The 18934-nt window shown below is 38.8% G+C and overlaps 1 protein-coding gene and 1 pseudogene across 2 annotated transcripts in view; one reads left to right on the top strand and one right to left on the bottom strand.

Moving 5' to 3' along the window:
- Nucleotides 1-18934, top strand: part of SP1 (Sp1 transcription factor) — a 43796-nt gene that overhangs the window by 7972 nt on the left and 16890 nt on the right. The gene's annotated exons all lie outside the window — the stretch shown is intronic.
- Nucleotides 5346-13986, bottom strand: LOC309641816 (glycine cleavage system H protein, mitochondrial pseudogene; annotated as a pseudogene). The gene has a single exon. The product of its transcript is annotated as a glycine cleavage system H protein, mitochondrial pseudogene (transcript).

Genomic DNA, 18934 nt, shown 5'->3' with positions numbered 1-18934 from the left:
AGAGAACTCAGTTAAAAATCTACATCTCTGAAGGAATTCCCTGGTGGTCCAGTGGTTAGGACTCGGCTCTTTTCACTGCTATGGGCCTGGGTTCAGTCTCTGGTCAGGGAACTGAGATCCTGCAAGCCGCGCCGTGAGGCCAAAACAAAACAAAAACAAAACAAAAAAATCTGCATCTCTGAAAAAAAATTTTTAAACGGTTTTCATAGGAAATCAAATATTTGCTGCAAATAATCTAAGTAAGGTTAAATGCTATTGAGATAGATCTTTTCAGATTATTCCATATGTTCTTCATTAACTTGACCCTGTTTGGATTGCTTAGAAGGGGGGTGAGGATCCCCTCCAATTCCCTCCTTTTTTTTTTAATATATTTATATATATATATATATATATATATATATATATATATATATATATAATTTATATATATTTGGTTGTGCTGGGTCTTAGTTGCAGGAGGTGGGCTCCTTAGCTGCAGTTCGTGGGCTCCTTAGTTGCGGCATGCATGTGGGATCTAGTTCCCCGACCAGGGATCGAGCCTGGGCCCCCTGCATTGGGAGCATGGAGTCTTATCCACTGTGCTACCAAGGAAGTCCCTCCAGTACCCTCCTTTTGGAAACCTAAGGTGTAGAAAGATTCAGTGACTTGCCAAAGGTCACTGACAAAATTTACAGAGTGATAGAGGTCTTCTGACTTCAGATGAGTATCCTTTCCACTACACTACTACTCTCTCATTTTTTTAAAATAAATTTGTTTATTTTTGGCTGCGTTGGGTCTTTGTTGCTGCGTGTGGGCTTTCTCTAGTTACGGTGAGCGGGAGCTACTCTTCGTTGAGGTGCATGTGCTTCTCATTGCAGTGGCTTCTCTTGTTGCAGAGCATGGGCTCTAGGCGCGCGGGCTTCAGTAGTTGTGGCTCGTGGGCTCTAGAGCGCAGACTCAGTAGTTGTGGCACACAGGCTTAGTTGCTCCACGGCATGTGGGATCTTCCTGGACCAGGGCTCGAACCCGTGTCCCCTGCATTGGCAGGTGGATTCTTAACCACTGCGCCACCAGGGAAGTCCAAAGTTTAGCAAAATTTATTGAGCATTTATTGTGTGTCAGATGTGTTAGGCTCTTGGAATTCATTGAAACAGATATGTTCCCGTGCCTTCTTGGAGCTCCAGTTGCTGTTGCGTTATAGTTACCTACACTTAGTGCATTTCGGGGAGGGGGGAACCAGTTTTCACACAACTAATCCTGAGGGTTGCACCAAAATATATTAAATAATAGGGTCCCACAGTATTTTGGATTTATATTATAGTCTCGTTGTACTGTGTTATATATTGTCAGGTTATTTATTTTTAATTAAAAATGCTGTCATGGACTTCCCTGGTGGCGCAGTGGTTAAGAATCCACCTGCCAGTGCAGGGGACACGGGTTCGAGCCCTGGTCCGGGAAGATCCCACATGCCGCGGAGCAGCTAAGCCCATGCGCCACAACTACTGAGCCTGCGCTCTAGAGCCCGTGAGACACAACTACTGAGCCCGCATGCCTAGAGCCCGTGCTCCGCAACAAGAGAAGCCACCGCAATGAAGAGTAGCCCCCGCTCACCGCAACTAGAGAAAAGCCCATGCACAGCAACAAAGACCCAACGCAGCCAAAAATAAAATAAATAAATTTATTTTAAAAAATAAATAAAAAGGCTGTCATGTCCTTTAATACTTAATTGTTTTTACTTTTACTTATAATTTTAGCTCAAGTTTGTAAAAGAAGATGCATGGAAAGAGGGAAGAGATTTGTATATATATTGTGATGTACTTAATGATATTTTTGCTTGGTTGCTGTTAAATCCCTAGCATTTATGTAGTTTTAGAAAAAATTGATTAAAACGAAAGAATATGAAAAGTAATACAGATATATTTTTTTATATAGATATTTTTAAATAATTATTTTTAATTGTGGTAAAAACCACATAACATAAAATGTACCATCTTAACCATTTTTAAGTGTACAGGTCAGTGATATTAAGTATATTCACATTGTTATGCAACAGATCTCCAAAACTTTTTCATCTTACAAAATTGAAACACTATCTATACCTATTAAAATCCTATTTCCCCCTCTTCCCAGCGCCTTGCAGCCATTATTCTACTTTGTATTTCTATGAATTTGACTACTTTAGATATCTCGTGTAAGTGGAATCATAGGGTATTTGTCTTTTTGCAACAGGCTTATTTCATCTAGCATAATGTCTTGTAAGCTCATCCATATTGTAGCATGTGACAGGATTTCCTTACTTTTTAATGCTGAATAATATTCCATTGTATGTATATACTACATTTTCCTTATCCGTTCATCTGTGATGGCCATTTGGCTTTCTTTGACCTCTTGGCCATTGTGAATAGTGTGGCTGTGAACTTGGGTGTGCAAATATCTCTTTGAGATCCTGCTTTCAGTTCTTTTGGATATATACCCAGAAGTAGGATTGCTGGATCATATGGTAATTCTATTTTTTTTAATTTTTAATTTTTTCATTTATTTATTTATTTCTGGCCGTGCTGTGCGGCTTGCGGGGATCTCAGTTCCGCGGCCAGTGATTGAACCTGGGCCCCGGCAGTGAAAGTGCCAAGTCCTAACCAGTGGAACGTCAGGGAACTCCCAAGTAATTCTGTTTTTAATTTTTTGAGGAAATATATTTTGTAGCTTTGCTTTTAGCTTCTATAAACAAAGATTTTAAAAAACTACATTTCCATACTATGTTTTCAGTTAGAACTACATTTTAAGCTTTTTTGTCTGATTATAAGATTATTTCCAGATAAGATTATTTCCAGATTTCCTGTAAGATTATTTCCAGATTTCCTAATCTAATGGAGCAAGATCATTAATACACTATAGCTGATATCCAGCTGCTTTTACATTATTTAAATATGGATATTTGTAATGTAAGATGCTTAAAATGGAGCTCAAGGATTGAGATTTGAGACAGGAATTATTACCGTTTAAGATTGCACATGAAGAATTGTTAATGATAAGGAATTCCCTGGCGGTCCAGTGGTTAGGACTCCAAGCTTCCACTGCAGGGGGCCCTGGTTTGATCCCTGGTCGGGGAACTAATATCCCACAAGCTGTGCGGCACGGCAAAAAAAAAAGGAAAAAAAATTGTCATGATATACAATGTTTTTTTTTTTAATTTAATTTTATTATTTTAATAAATTTATTTTTGGCTGCATTGGGTCTGTTGCTGCGCGCGGGCTTTCTCTAGTTGTGGCGAGCGGGAGCTACTCTTCATTGCAGTGCGCAAGCTTCTCATTGCAGCGGCTTCTCTTGTTGCGGAGCACAGGCTCTAGGTGTGCGGGCTTAGTAGTTGTGGCTCGCGGGCTCTAGAGCACAGGCTCAATAGTTGTGGCGCACGGGTTTAGTTGTTCCGTGGCATGTGGGATCTTCCCAGACCAGGGATCGAACCCATGTCCCCTGCATTGGCAGGGGGATTCTTAACCACTGTGCCACCAGTGAAGTCCTAATTTTATTATTTTTTTAATACAGCAGGTACAATGTTGTTTTTTTCTTTTTTAAAGGGAAATTGAGGCTGGATTGTGAAGGGTCTTTTATTATGCATTTCTTTTTTATATTTATTTTATTTATTTATTATTTTTGGCCGTGTTGGGTCTTCGCTGCTACATGCGAGCTTTCTCTAGTTTCCCGAGCGGGGGCTACTCTTCGTTGAGGTGCGCAGGCTTCTCATTGTGGTGGCTTCTCTTGTTGCGGAGCACGGGCTTTAGGCACGTGAGCTTCAGTAGTTGTGGCACGCAGGCTCTAGAGCGCAGGCTCGGTAGTTGTGGCGCATTGGCTTAGTTGCTCCGCGGCATGTGGGATCTTCCTGGACCAGGGCTTGAACCTGTGTCCCCTGCATTGGCAGGTGGATTCTCAACCACTGCGCCACCAGGGAAGTCCCCACGTTGTACTATTTTTAACTGAAATGTGAAATTCAGATGCATCCAGACTTAAATTACTAATGGTTCTTTGATTTATTCCTGAAAACATTCTGATGAATAATTGACTTAAGTCTTAAAATTTTATTGCAATAACCAGAATGGAGACATTATAAAATATTATCATATTACATTATCTAGATGGGTTTTACCATAAAAATTTAAGAAATAGGCATTTAAACTTTAAGAAATAGGCACATGTAAGAGGGGTTACATGAAATAGGCACTTTCATTTCCCGTACTTCTTTCTTAGTATTGAAAATTTTTACTCCATGGACTGTTTGGTTTTAATCATTGCTTTGCTTGCAAAGGAGTTTGATGCTGTTTAAAAGTGGTACCACCCAAGAAATTTGTCCCTTTCCAAAAAGTTAAGGATCAAACTTACAACAAACTTTTCATTTTGTTTAGCTCCATAAAGGCTCAGTATTATAGATAGTATTGTCCAGAATGATTCTCTTAATGAGAATGTTACTGAAGGACTACTAATGTTGCATCATCTGAAGACCCCCTCATAAAAGCAAGGTATCCCAGGACCACGGTAGCGGATGGTTTGGAGATACCTGGCATTGTGCTCAGCATGCTCTACAATATTGTACCTAGAGGAAACAAAAATATAAAGGTTATGTTTGGAAGACATGAGCTTCTGTTCAGAAGTCAAGTTCTGAGGCTTTTCTAATTCTGGTTCAAAACCACCATCAGGCCCATGCAGCTGCCTTCTGAAACCTGAAATGGAGGCTGAAAATGAAAGCTACTGCTGCACGTGAATGGTTCTGTTTATAAGTGAGTCATATTGTGTCATGTCTCCTGTTTTCTTATACCACCTCCACACCACCCCCATTTCTATTCCCAACCTCCCGTGAGATGTTGGTACTATGAACAAACACAGGCACGCGCTAAAGAGTACTGTTTTTTTTTTTTTTCCTGTTTGCTATGCTGCTGTTAGGAGGGAAAATGAAATGACTCTTTGAAAGTACAATATAAAAATCCACAAAATTGTTGGGAGATTGGGAACAGTTGTTGGGAAAAGTTTTTCTACTTGGTTAGTGCTCTTCTGGATGGGAAGTTATAGATGACTGACTGTAAGTGGGATCTTAAAGCCAAAATACTGCGGTTTGTTTTTTGTTTTAAATACTGTTTTTGCAGATGAACAAGTCTCACATCCTGTGTAGTATAAGATTGAACAGTTTAGCTGGACGAAATAACTCCAGCTCTGAAACTAGCAGTAATTGAAAATCCTTTGTGAAAGAAAAAGAAAGTTTGTCCTGAATGAGATATTCAGTATGGACAGGGGAGTGATACACTAGGATCCAAATCATAACTTTGCTTCTTACTGGCTATGTGACTTAGGGGAAGTTCTTCATCCTCTATGAGCTGAGGTTTCTTTTTTTTTTAAATTTTACTTATTTATTTATTTATTTATGGCTGCGTTGGGTCTTCGTTTCTGTGCGAGGGCCCTCTCCAGTTGCGGCGAGCGGGGGCCACTCCTCATCGCGGTGCGCGGGCCTCTCACTATCGCGGCCTCTCTTGTTGCGGAGCACAGGCTCCTGACGCGCAGGCTCAGTAGTTGTGGCTCACGGGCCCAGCCGCTCCGCGGCATGTGGGATCCTCCCAGACCAGGGCTCGAACCCGTGTCCCCTGCATCGGCAGGCAGACTCTCAACCACTGCGCCACCAGGGAAGCCCGAGCTGAGGTTTCTTTATCTGTAAAAGAGAGTTAGTATTAATATTTACCCCCATGGGATTATTAGGATTAAATGAGGTAGAGAACATGTGAGAGCACATAACAGGTTCTCAACACATATTAGTGCCCACCTCTCAATAAAAGTTCTGTCTTCCCATCCATTTAAAAGTAGGATTTTAATCACTTAGTTGAAGGCAGCTCTTTCAAGTTGTTGTGTCTAGACCTTCACGTTCTTTCTCACCCATTATGTTTCATGTCCATTGGTGTAGTCATTGAACTACCACAACTGCCAAAGGAAGTAAATTCCAACCAGTATGCTTTGTTCTTTCATAAACCATTCTAGTAAAAACAGTAGTTGACAGTAGAGGTTTTTAGGATTACCCGTGGATTTTCTGTTTCTTCATCTCTCTTTGGCCTGGTTATGAACTTGGTGCAGACTGTTTGCTAGAAAAACATTCTCCTTGATGAACACTTTGTTGACACTCCATATAATGATAATTAGGTTTCTCAATTTCTGTTTCAATGAATCATTTTTCTGTCCCTATTTTCTTAAGAGTTGTTTGGTTTTCTGTACGTTAAAACAATTTTATTTTTTCCTTTTACCTTTCTAGAACTTGATTTTACTCAATCACTGTTTTACTTCCTTTTGTAATCTCAGCTAATTCCTGTCTCACGTATCTCACCCCCACGCCCCGAGAAAAAACTCAACACTTCAGAAATGGTTGTGAAATAATTTAAGACATCTAGGCAGGTGTGAAGGATAATACAATGGATATTCTTTTACCCATATCCCAGTTCACAAAATGGTACATTATAAATATTATTAAAGCTCACAAAATTTGTCTGCCCTCCTAAAATTTTTTAAAATTGCTGCTGAACTGTGTGTTTTATCAAGTAATGGTTGTTCTGGTTGTGTATGTAAACTTGCTTGTTTTAATCTTCTATTGCAAAAGGAAAGTAAAAAATTGAGAAACTGGTTAGGTCTGAACCGACTTAATTTAGTGATTTTGGAATTTCTTGACTTCTGTTCATCTAAGAACAAGGATGATTATAGCTGCTCAATTCTTTGTGGTGATGTAAATTCATAGATGTACAAATACATACAAACAAATATCTAAAACATTTGTTAGCTGCTCTTTGTACAATTTTAGGTATGTCAGTGTTTTAGATCTTAAATGCCTGAAGGGCAGGAACCACCTCTGTTTTTCTTTGTACAGAGCATGTTTGGTACCATAAACATATGGGTGCAGAATAAATGATCTAAAGGGAGAACATTGGTTACGCACACTGCTATGTAAATTACAGTTTCAGTGTGGGAAATGGGAAAATTCAAAGCATTCACTTTATAAAGATCTACAGAGCTAAAATTAGAAAACATACCTTTGAGGATAGGAAAAAAATTTATTTTTTTGGCCATGCTGCGTGGCTTATGAGGTCTCAGTTCCCGAGGGATTGAACCCAGGCCAAGGCAGTGAAAGCCCAAAATCCTAACCACTAGGCCACCAGGTAACTTCCTAAATATATTTTTAAGTAACCTGTTTAAATGATACTGGTAAAAACATTAAACAATGCAAATAATACTGAAAGTAAAGTAAAAATTTATTGAACATTAACTATCCGAAGAAAATCACTGTTGAAATTTTGGTGATCATCCTTCCAGACATCTTTTTGTACCTTTGTGTACAATTTACAAAGAAGTCTGCATATTGTTTTATGAAGTAGAATCATACTATTCACAATTCTCCATAATCTTATATTTACTGAATAGAATATCATAAACATATTTTCCATAACTAATAATAAATATACATCTACATCATCATTTTAAATGATTGTATGGGAATTCCATAGTATGTTTGTACTAGGATATGCTTAACCCTACTGATGTACTTTTTTTTCTAAAATTTCACTGTTATAAGTAATGCTCTGATGAATATTGTTGTTTATACTTTTTAGATTAAAATTTTGTAAGTGAGCAATTCTACTTCTAGGTATATTTCTAGGAGAAATGAAAACGTACATCCACACAGAAACTTGTACACAGATGTTTATAGCAGCACTATTCGTAATAGCCAAAAGGTGGAAACAACCTAAATGTCCAATGGATAAACAAAAGTAGTATATCCATTTGATGAAATATTATTCAGCCATAAAAAGAAATGAAGTAGTGATACATGCTACAATGTGAGTGAACCTGGAAAACATTCTGCTAAGTGAAAGAAGCCAGACAAAAAAAGGTCACATATTGTATGATTCCATTTATACGAAATATCTAGAATAGGAAAATCTGTAGAGACAGTGGTTGCCAGAAGATGGGGTGAGGGGAGAATGGGGAGTGATTCCTTAATGGACAGAGGGGCTTTTCTGGGGTGATGAAAGTTTTGAAAATAGAGGGAGGTGGTAGTCGCACAACATCGTGAATGCACTAAATGCCACTGAATTGTGTACACTTTTATTATTATTTTTTTAAAATCTATTTATTTATGGCTGCGTTGGGTCTTCGTTGCTGCGTGCACACTTTCTCTAGTTGCGGCATGCTGGGGCTTCTCATTGCAGTGGCTTCTCTTGTTGTGGAGCACGGGCTCTAGGCACGTGGGCTTCAGTAGTTGTGGCACGTGGGCTTTAGAGTGCAGGCTCAGTAGTTGTGGCGCATGGGCTTAGTTGCTCCGCGGCATGTGGGATCTTCCAGGACCAGGGCTCAAAGCCGTGTCCCCTGCATTGGCAGGCGGATTCTTAACACTGCACCACCAGGGAAGTCCAGTTTTATCATTTTAAATCATTTTCTTAGAATAAGTCCTCAAGAGTATGTTAGCTGATTCATTTATTACATAATCAGTATTAAAAGAACAGAACAGAAAACTCAGAATATGTTAAATAAAATGCATACATCTGAATTATTCATTGCCATATTAAGCAAAAGTTGAAGGAAACCAGTTTAGGAAAAGGAGTTCACAAATGCATAGATGAACATCTGTATATTTTCATGGAGTAGCATTTCCATCTTTTATTCTTTTGTCATACTGTCACTGACAGTTTAAAGCTGTGATGTGTTTCTGTAACACTAGATATAAATAGAGTATCTGCTTTTAGTATTTATCTAGTAAACTGGACAAATTAAGACAAGGGGAAGTCTAGTTGTCATATTAAAAAGTTACCTTGGAGTTTATGCTTGGGAGGTTTAAAATGTCAGCTGTACTGTATCAGATTATATAATTGCACTGTGGGCATAAACTTAGAGAGCCTTATCATTAAAAGGTACCCAATATGTACGTGCCTATTTACACTGTCACTTCAGGGATCTCAGGATGGTATGGATCCGAAGAGCTACCTCTTTTTTTTTTTTTTTGGCCCCGCCGAGTGGCATGTGGGATCTTAGTTCCCCGACTGGGGATCGAACCTGCACCCCCTGCATTGGAAGCGCAGAGTCTTAACCACTGGACTGCCAGGGAAGTCCCCTGAAGAGTTACTTCTTAATATTAATTCAGATTTTTATGCTTAATGTTACTGTATTATGATTATAAATATGTAAAGTTTGTGCAAATAGTAATTGAGGGGAAGATGAAAAGGATAATAATAGTTAATTTGTTGTGATGGTAGAATTTGGGATATTTTCACCCCCTTTTTGGTTTCCATTACTGTTAATAGTACTATAAATATTTTTTAGACTCTTATTCACAGAACATGATAGATGGCTACTATTATTCATTTTTCTTCAGGCCCTACTAGAGAAATTAATTTGGTCTTGTTAGCGAAAGCCTCTAGGATACTTGAGTTTGAGGTTCTTATCTTTACTATGTACATCTCTACTTTGCTTCAGCATTCTTTCGTGCTTTATCATCAAACAACATCTCCTTGCTATATTTTATCTAGGAAATTTTCTGAAAACATGAACTTTTATCCACAGTTTCTATCTCCTTTCAGAAGTACACTGTGTATTCAGAACAGTTATTTCTGCATTACTAATCAACCCCAAGCTATTATTAATGGGAATTGTGTATAATTTGAAGACTTCGATATGATTATCCTTTTTCAGTGGTAAATCCAGTGGTTAGAAACAAAATGTTAGATTACAGTGCATTTTATTCTTTGTTTTACAGTATTTTATTGCTGCTGTTTTAAACACTAATGATAGAATTTGGTGTTACAACTCCCCTAGATAAATTCAAAAGCACATACTGTGGGTAGTAAGGGTACATGTGTAGATGGGAGGAAAAAAACATTAAAAGTCACATTTAGCCTTTTTATTTTCTTAATATACGGTGATTTATTGAGTACCTCCTAAGTGCCAGGAACAATGCTAGGTATGCTGTATATTAATTTTTATTAGTTATCCCAGTATCCTTTTTGCCCCTGAGGAAAGTAAGGCTCAGAGAGGTTCCTTGGCTAATAAGTGGTGAAACCAGGATTCATACCTAAGTTTGTCCAACTGCACCATTATAGTGCATTACAGTGTATGTAATGGCCCTTATTAATTTTAATCATCAGAGGCTCTCAGTAATTTAAAATGTCGGTTGAATATGAACAGTTCGAAAGTCAGTCAAGGGAATTCCCTGGTGGTCCAGTGGTTAGGATTGTGTTCATCTCTCCTTTAATCAGGGAAGTGATAGAGGCATGAAATAAGTCCAGAATTAATTTTTATCATTCTCCTATTTATTATATCACTTTCGTGTTCTTACTAAACCAAACGACTGTATTCTCTCTTTTTTTAACAAAGGGTGTCTTTTAAAATTTTTAATTATTTTTTAAATTTTTATTAAAACTTTTTTTGGCTGGGCCGTGCGACTTGCAGTATCTTAGTTCCCTGACCAGGGATTGAACCTGGGCTCTCAGCAGTAAGAGCACAGAGTCCTAACCACTGGACAACCAGAGAATTCCCGACTATATTCTTTTTTTTTTTTTTTTTTTAAGAAGTTGAATATTTTATTATTAAACTGTTTCTTATTTTCCTGCAAGGCTGTTGCTTCACTGTATAAAAATAGCACCAGCAAACACAGTATATTGCAAAATTAAGATAATAATGTTCTTCACTGGACACTATACAACTAACAAACTTTTCTCCACTGTCATTTATTTCCAGTGGCAAGTTCATTGAGTATTTTGACCCAAATCCAGGGATGGCTGTAAGCAAGTTACAATATTATATAAGGTTAAGATAACAATGTTATCCTTGAATTACATAATTTTTATAACTAGTGTTACCACAGATAATTTCAGGAATTCTGAGTATTATAACTGGAGACTAGCCTAAAAATCACAGGGTGTTGTGAAAAAGATGCATAGTGTTTATCTGAAATCATTAGGAAGTTAAGGGGTATTTTCTTCAGGCAACATTGTTTCAAGTAGTTTCTTTTGCTAAAAGTTGCTTTTTAAAAATCTATCCACCACTAATTTAAGACAACTATGCTAGATTAAGTTGTTTCAAACTAGTTTATTTAGGGGTTCCATTTTCACTCCTCAATAGATTTTATGTATTTCTCATATGCTTCTTCACTCATTAGTTCCTCTAGTTCTGAAGGGTTACTGAGTGTCATCTTGATCAGCCAACCATCTTCATAACAAGATTTGTTGACAAGTCCTGGATTTTCTGCTAGGGCTTCATTAATTTCAGTTACTTCTCCTGATAGAGGAGAATAGAGTTCACTAGCAGCTTTCACACTTTCCAAAGCACCAAATTCCTCTTGTTTGTTCAATTTTGTCCCAACTTCAGGCAGGCTACAGTAAACAACATCTCCCAAAGCTTCCTGTGCAAAATTGCTGATTCCCACTGTTCCAACACCGTTTTCTGTTATTACCCATTCATGTTTGTCTGTGAATTTACGACCCGACAGCAGAGCGGGGCCGGTGCGCAGCGCCCAGACGGCGCCCGCCCGCAGTCCCCAAGGCCGCGGCGGGCAGGGCGCGTTGGGCGCAGAGATGGCGCGCAGGCTGCAGACCGCGGCCCGCACGCTGCGCGCCACTCGCAGCGCCATGTTCGCAGGCCCGACTATATTCTCTTAAGCTTTATGCTCCTTCTCCACAGCTTTCCTCTGGTATATATTATATATTTAAATGAATTTTAAATCATAACAGTCTGAATAATAATAGGTAATTATAGCTAGTTTGCGAGGGATGTTAAAGTGAGTCCCTTTCCCAGGAAATTATCACTATGGTGAGAGCTGGCGGAAAGATAAGACAATTTTAGTTCATTTCTCTGTCTTGAAAAACAATTTTCACTATGGAATGATGTTGACAGAGATGGGAAGTAGGTGAAAGTCTTGGAATTTATAAGAATTTTGGTATGTTACTAATGATGATCAAATTTTCACATCCTTAGTTTTCTTGGACATGAAAAATAAGGAAATGTGTACCGATGGATAACGTAAAACCAGAGAGTGTTTAGTTAAGGAAACATTACCAAAACTGGGGAAAAAAATGTAGTTTTGATGGAGAGACATCTGAATTATAGTTCTTCAAATGGTCCCATTTAAAATTTGTGCATACACTGCACACCTTTCCCCTCTTTTTTTCTTCCTCCTAGACACTCTTCCCTGGGAGGGTGGGCTTTTAAAACACTTATCACTTAGTTACAGCGACACCTACTGGTGAGAGCCTTTGCAATCATTGTGCTGATTGATTGCCCTGTACTTAAGGAAAACTATGCAGTTTCTGCAATGTGAAGAACCAATTTTTAAAAAACGCTGTAATGGAGATTGACATATGTACACTATTGATACTATGTATAAAATAGATAACTAATGAGAACCTACTGTATAACACAAGGCACTCTACTCAGTGCTCTGCGGTGACCTAAATGGGAAGGAAATCCAAAAAAGAGGGGATATATGTATACGTATAGCTGATTCACTTTGCTGTACAGTAGAAACTAACACAGTATTGTAAAGCAACTATAGTCCAATTAAAAAAAAAACAGTTCTACGTTGATAGTTTCAGGTCCACTTAAAAAATAAAAAATAAAATAAATTAAAAAGAAAAAAGATAGGGGCTTCCCTGGTGGTCCAGTGGCTAAGACTCCATGCTCCCAATGCAGGGGCCCTGGGTTCAGTTCCTGGTCAGGGAACTAGGTCCCACATGCTGAAACTAAAAGATCCCGAATGTGGCAATGAAGATCCTGAGTGCCGCAACTGAAGACCTGGCACAGCCAAATATATTGGAAAAACAAAAGCAAAACACTGTTAATATACCAAAAAGTGGGGAGATGCATAGGCTGATTTTTGTTTTCACTGTGTAGGTGTTTTTGATGATAAAAGTTGTATAATTACACTATAGAAAATATGAGAAGGAGAAAGGGGAAAAACAAAACTAATAGCACTTCCCATTACAGTCACCAATTTGGTGTTTGCTCTACTTTATATAAATTTTAATGTATGTATTGGGTTGGCCACAAAGTTCGTTCGGGTTTTTCTGTAACATCCTATGGAAAAACCTAAATGAACTTTGTGGCCAACGCAGTATTTCTTTAGCATAGTCTTTTTTCTTAGTATGCATGTAATGTGTTTCTTGGTTTGTTTGGTAATATAGCATAAGCATTTTGTCTAAACTGTTATACGTTAATTAATCATAAATTTTACTGACTGCCTAGTAGTCCATCAGGTTACTTGAACAGTTTATTTACATTTTAATTCATTTCTTCTATTGCTGTTGTAAATAATTTGATGAGTGTCTGTTCAAATGACTTTTTCCATAGTTGGATTTTTTTCAGTGATGAGCATTTTTATGGACTCTGACCTTTCCCCAAATAAGTTATGTTTTTGCTTATTAGTGAGGTTGAATATTTTTCCTTCTGCTTGTTTATTATTTTTTATTTTTGGTTGCATTGGATCTTTGTTGCTGTGCGCAGGCTTTCTCTAGTTGCAGTGAGCGGGGGCTACTGTTTGTTGCAGTGCGCAGGCTTCTCATTGCGGTGGCTTGTCTTGTTGTGGAGCATGGGCTCTAGGTGTGCGGGCTTCGGTAGTTGTGGCACACGGGCTCAGTAGTTGTGGCTTGCAGGCTCTAGAGCGCAGGCTCAGTAGTTGTGGTGCACAGGCTTAGTTGCTCCGCGGCATGTGGGATCTTCCTGGAGCAGGGCTTGAGCCCGTGTCCCCTGCATTGGCAGGCGGGTTATTTTTTTTTAATTAATTAAATTAATTAATTTATTTTTGGCTGCATTGGGTCTCATTGCTGTGCGCTGGCTTTCTCTAGTTGTGGCGAGCGGGGGCTACTCTTCGCTGTGGTGCGTGAGCCTCTCATTGCAGTGGCTTGTCTTGTTGCAGAGCAGCGGCTCTAGGCGCATGGGCTTCAGTAGTTGTGGCACACGGGCTCAGTAGTTGTGGCTCACGGGCTCTAGAGTGCAGGCTCAGTAGATCTCACATACCGCGGGCTTATTTGCTCCGGGACATGTGGGATCTTCCTGGACCAGGGCTGGAACCCATGTGCCTTGCATTGGCAGATGGATTCTTAATCACTGTGCCACCAGGGAAGCCCTCCTTCTGCTTGTTTACAGATTATACCAGTTGATTTGTCTACTGGCATGATAATATTTTTACGAACTTGCCTGAGCTCTTTTTTTAAATAAAGAAATTCATTTGCTGAAAATAACTTCCTCAAGTTCTTACTGGCTTTTTCTAATACAGAAGCTTTTCATTTTTGTATGTCAAATGAATTGATCTTTTCTTTTGTGATTTCTTTAATGAATTCAAAAAATCATAACATAGATCTCTACGGTCTATGCCTTATAAAAGTTTTTTTTTTTAATTTATTTTTGGCTGCATTGGGTCTTCATTGCTGCGCGCAGACTTTTCTCTAGTTGCAGCGAGTGGGGGCTACTCTTTGTTGCGGAGCATGGGCTCTAGAGTGCAGGCTCCGTAGTTGTGGCACACGAGCTTAGTTGCTCCACGGCATGTGGAATCTTCCCGGACTAAGGCTCGAACCCGTGTCCCCTGTATTGGCTGGCGGATTCTTAACCACTGTGCCACCAGGGAAGTCCCTAAAAGTTTGATAATTGTTTTCTTTTCGTATTTAAATATATATATGTGTGTATTTAACTCCCCTCCCTCCCTTTATTTTTCATTGTTTAATATGAAAAATACAAAGAAGTCAACCCATCATTTAAAGAAACCAATATTAGTGTTTTTAAATTTTTTTCCAGTCTTTCTTTCCAGACATTTTTGTAAACATTGAACTTTATCTGCCCAGAATTATTTTTGAAGTGTGACAAGGGTGTGATATTGTAACTTCAATACCTAAAGTTACTTTGAACATATGGTTTGTCTCTCAGCTTCCTGACATCCAGAGCAAAAAAGGCAGCTAGAGATACCTTTTTCTGTGTGTTTTATCTCACTAGAGTTTGGGTCCTTGACCGTAGAACCTAAATTTAGTGTGTGGCACACAACAGAGGTGAAATAAAGATTTGTTGTATTAAAGTAAATAAAAAATAAATATTTTTTGTCTCCCTATTCCTGTGGTACCCCCCTCATCCCTGACAGTGTAGGGTTTTTCTTTTCACTTTTCCCCTTTGAACCTTTTCTTTTTTCCTTCCTTCCTTTTTTAAAAAAGAACTTTCTGAACTATAGTTTGCTTTTTAAAACAGCTTTATTGAGCTATAATTCATATACTCTATAATTCACCCATTTAAAATGTACAGTTCAGTGGATTTTAGTATGTTCACAGAATTGTGCAACTACCACCACAATTCGAATTTAAGAACATTTTCATCACCCCAAAAAGAAACACCACTTGACCCATTAGCTATCATGCCCCATTGTCGTTCCTCATCCCCAGTCCAAGACAATCACTAATCTACTTGCCATCTCTATGTACTTGCCAGTTCTGAATGTTTCTTATAAATGAAATCATACAATATATGGTCTTTTGGGATTGTCTTCTTTCACTTAGCATAATGTTTTCAAGGTTCATTCATGTTGTAGCATGTATCAGTACTTCATTCTTTTTTATTGCCAAATAATATTTCATTGTGTGGGTATACCGAATTTTGTTTATCCATTTATCAGTTGATACACATTTGGGTTGTCTCTACTTTTTGGCTATTATGACTAATGCTGCTTTGAGCATTTGTATACAAGTTTTTGTGTGGACATGTTTTTTTTTTTAAAGAAATTCATGTTCTTTTATTTATCTATTTATTTATGAATGACTGTGTTGAGTCTTCGTTTCTGCACGAGGGCTTTCTCTAGTTGCGGCAAGTGGGGACCACTCCTCATCGCGGTGCGCGGGCCTCTCACCACCACGGCCTCTCTTGTTGCGGAGCACAGGCTCCAGATGCGCAGGCTCAGTAATTGTGGCTCACGGGCCCAGTTGCTCCGTGGCATGTGGGATCTTCCTAGACCAGGGCTCGAACCCGTGTCCCCTGCATTGGCAGGCAGATTCTCAACCACTGCGCCACCAGGGAAGCCCTGGACATGTTTTTATATCTCTTGATTATATACCTAGGAGTGAATTTACTGGGTTATTCAGTTTTTGTTTTTGTTTTTTTGGCTGCACTGCACAGCTTGCGGGATCTTAGTTCCCTGACCACGGATCAAACCCCGGTTCCCTGCAGTGGAAGCACAGAGTCATAACCACTGGACTGCCAGGGAATTCCCTGGGTTATTTAGTTTTAATGAGTCCCTTAGTCTGTATCTTCGAAAAATCTTTAAAAATGCTTGTTGCCTGTCTTTTGTTCATATCCCTGGCAGTCTTGCTGTTTTCAGTTATATCCCAGAAACTTTGAAGTTCCCTGTATTCAGCCACTTAAATCCTGCTTTCTTTTAAATCCTAAATACTTTTTTATCCATGCCTTTCTCTTTACTGGAACCACTGCCCTACTTTAGACCTTTATTATCTCTCACCATTATCTAATGAAATAGCCCAGAATATTCCACTTTTTTCCTTCTAATAGTTCCCCTCCCAACTCTAATACTTCTCTTATTAGAGTGTTTTATTAGTGCTTTAATATACAAATTATAGGACAGATATTATACTTGTTGATTTCATTTTGTGTCTTCCCAGTGAGATAATGAAGCTGGGAAGCTCTATAATGGCCAGGATTATATCTATCTCCAGAGCCTGATACAATATCTGGCACGTGTCCTTATTCCTAGAGGTATACTTGCTGGGTTAAATATTAGTCACATCTTAAAGACTTGGTCTGTATTGCCAACATGCCCTACACACACCGTGCTGTTTCCCTGACATATGCTTTAGTGCAGTCATGCTACTAGCAGTTGTATGAAAATGCTTATATCTCCATACTCTATCTACCATCACCTTTTTAAAAAATCAGTCATTTAAATATCTGTCTTGCATCTAATAATATCATCTGTTTTGAAGTTCATCTCTCCACCTACATCTTCTCCCTCTATTCCACCATCATCCCACACTCCACTACATTCCTTTATGCTGCTCATAGTCTTCCCTCTGCCTGGGATGTCCTTCCCTTGCCAACATTTTTCACTTGGCTAACTCCTATGCATTCTTTGAAGTTTGGCCCAAATCTCAGTTCCTTTAGGAAGCAAGCCTTCTCTGAAATTCCAGACTGGAGAAATTACCCTTTTCAATTCTGGAACATCTTTTGAATGGCTTTTACTGTAACATTTATATCATTATTTTGAAATTATCTGTTTCTCTCTTTAGTGAACTACAAGCTTTTCAACAGTGAGAACTATTTCTTTGAATCTTCAGAGCTTTGTATAGTACTTGGAGCAATAGACAGTAAATAATTGATAAACATTTCTACAGATTGCCTTTAGGGAGTCCACATGGTGGTATAAGGCACTATAGGGATAAGCTCTTAAGTAAGTTTATATGTAGTAAAGCCTATAACTTATACATGCGTGTGTGTGTGTGTGTGTGTGTGTGTGTGTGTGTATAAAATATGTTGTGGTAATTTTAAAACAGGAAAGATTCAATGTGTAATAAATAAGTTTAGAAACAAGGTATATATATATATATGGATTTGTATAGAGCACAAGTTACTGATGAATTAGCAAGGGCTTGCATTCTGGAGCAGAAGGAAATAAATTTCTGTTGCCCATTCCCTATTCTTATGTGGTCTAGTTTAATACAAAATTATCATCAGAATTTTTTGTTACATGCTTACCCACTTACGGCATAGTTCTGGGAGTTGGACAAAGAAAATTAAAGACTCTCATCAATTTGAGTCACACAAAATAGTGACACAAAATACTGGTAGAACATACTGAGATACAGACTGCAGTCAAGAAAAATTTGTGTGCCCAATGTAGTCATGACTCACGTTAAGAAAACATAATTCCCTTTTTCTTTTTTTTTTTTTTTTGTAGTTAGGGAATGCATTTAGCTGTATGTACTAGAAAACCTATTGCAGTGGCTTGACCAGATAGGGGTTTATTGTTCACATATAATATGAAATCTGGAAGTAGTGAGTCCAGAGTTGGTGTGGCATCTCCAGGTAACAGTAGGAACCCCTGCCACGTTTACTTTTGCCTTAGTGTGAGACAGTTGCCATGCTTGCAACTACTCCACCTTTGGTCATTGTGACCTCTTTCCAGACAGGATAAAGGAGGAAGCAAACCTAGTTGTTCCCAATTAAAGAGCTTTCCTGAAAGTCTTATCCAGCAATTTTGTTTTATACCTGATTGACCAAGACCTTGTTACTTGGCTACTCCTGATCTGCAAGGGAATCTGGGAAGGAGAATATTTTTAACCTGGCGCACTGTTACCCTGAACAAAAATCAGGTGGCTTTTAGGCAGAAAGAAAGAGAGATTGAAAACTGGGAACAAGAATTAGTATCTGCTGGGACTTCCCTGGTGGTCCAGTGGTTAACACTCCGCACTTCCAATGCAGGGAATGTGGGTTTGATCCCTGGTCAGGGAAATAAGATCCCACATGCTGCACAGAGCAGCCAAAAAAAAAAGAATTAGTATCTGCTATTGAGCGCCATAGCCTAGTGCACATACATATGCATACCACTGACCACACATAGAGCATGAGGAGTCCACCTAAATAATTATTTTAGATGAATGACTCTGTTTCTTTTATTTTTTAAAATTTATTTATTTTATTTATTATTTATTTTTGGCTGCGTTGGGTCTTTGTTGCTGCACGCGGGCTTTCTCTAGTTGTGGAGTGGGGACTACTCTTTGTTGTGGTGCACGGGCTTCTCATTGCGGTGGCTTCTCTTGTTGCGGAGCACGGGCTCTAGGCATGCAGGCTTCAGTAGTTGTGGCTCATGGGCTCGAGAGCGCAGGCTCAGTAGTTGTGGCGCACGGGCTTAGTTGCTCCGCGGCATGTGGGATATTCCCGGACCAGGGCTCGAACCCGTGTCCCCTGC

The sequence above is a fragment of the Balaenoptera physalus genome, assembly GCF_965194825.1.
Source record: "Balaenoptera physalus genome assembly, chromosome: 13".
Taxonomy (NCBI): Eukaryota; Metazoa; Chordata; class Mammalia; order Artiodactyla; family Balaenopteridae; genus Balaenoptera; species Balaenoptera physalus.
The sequence above is the reverse complement of the archived record's forward strand: the minus strand, read 5'-3'. Positions and strand labels throughout refer to the sequence as shown.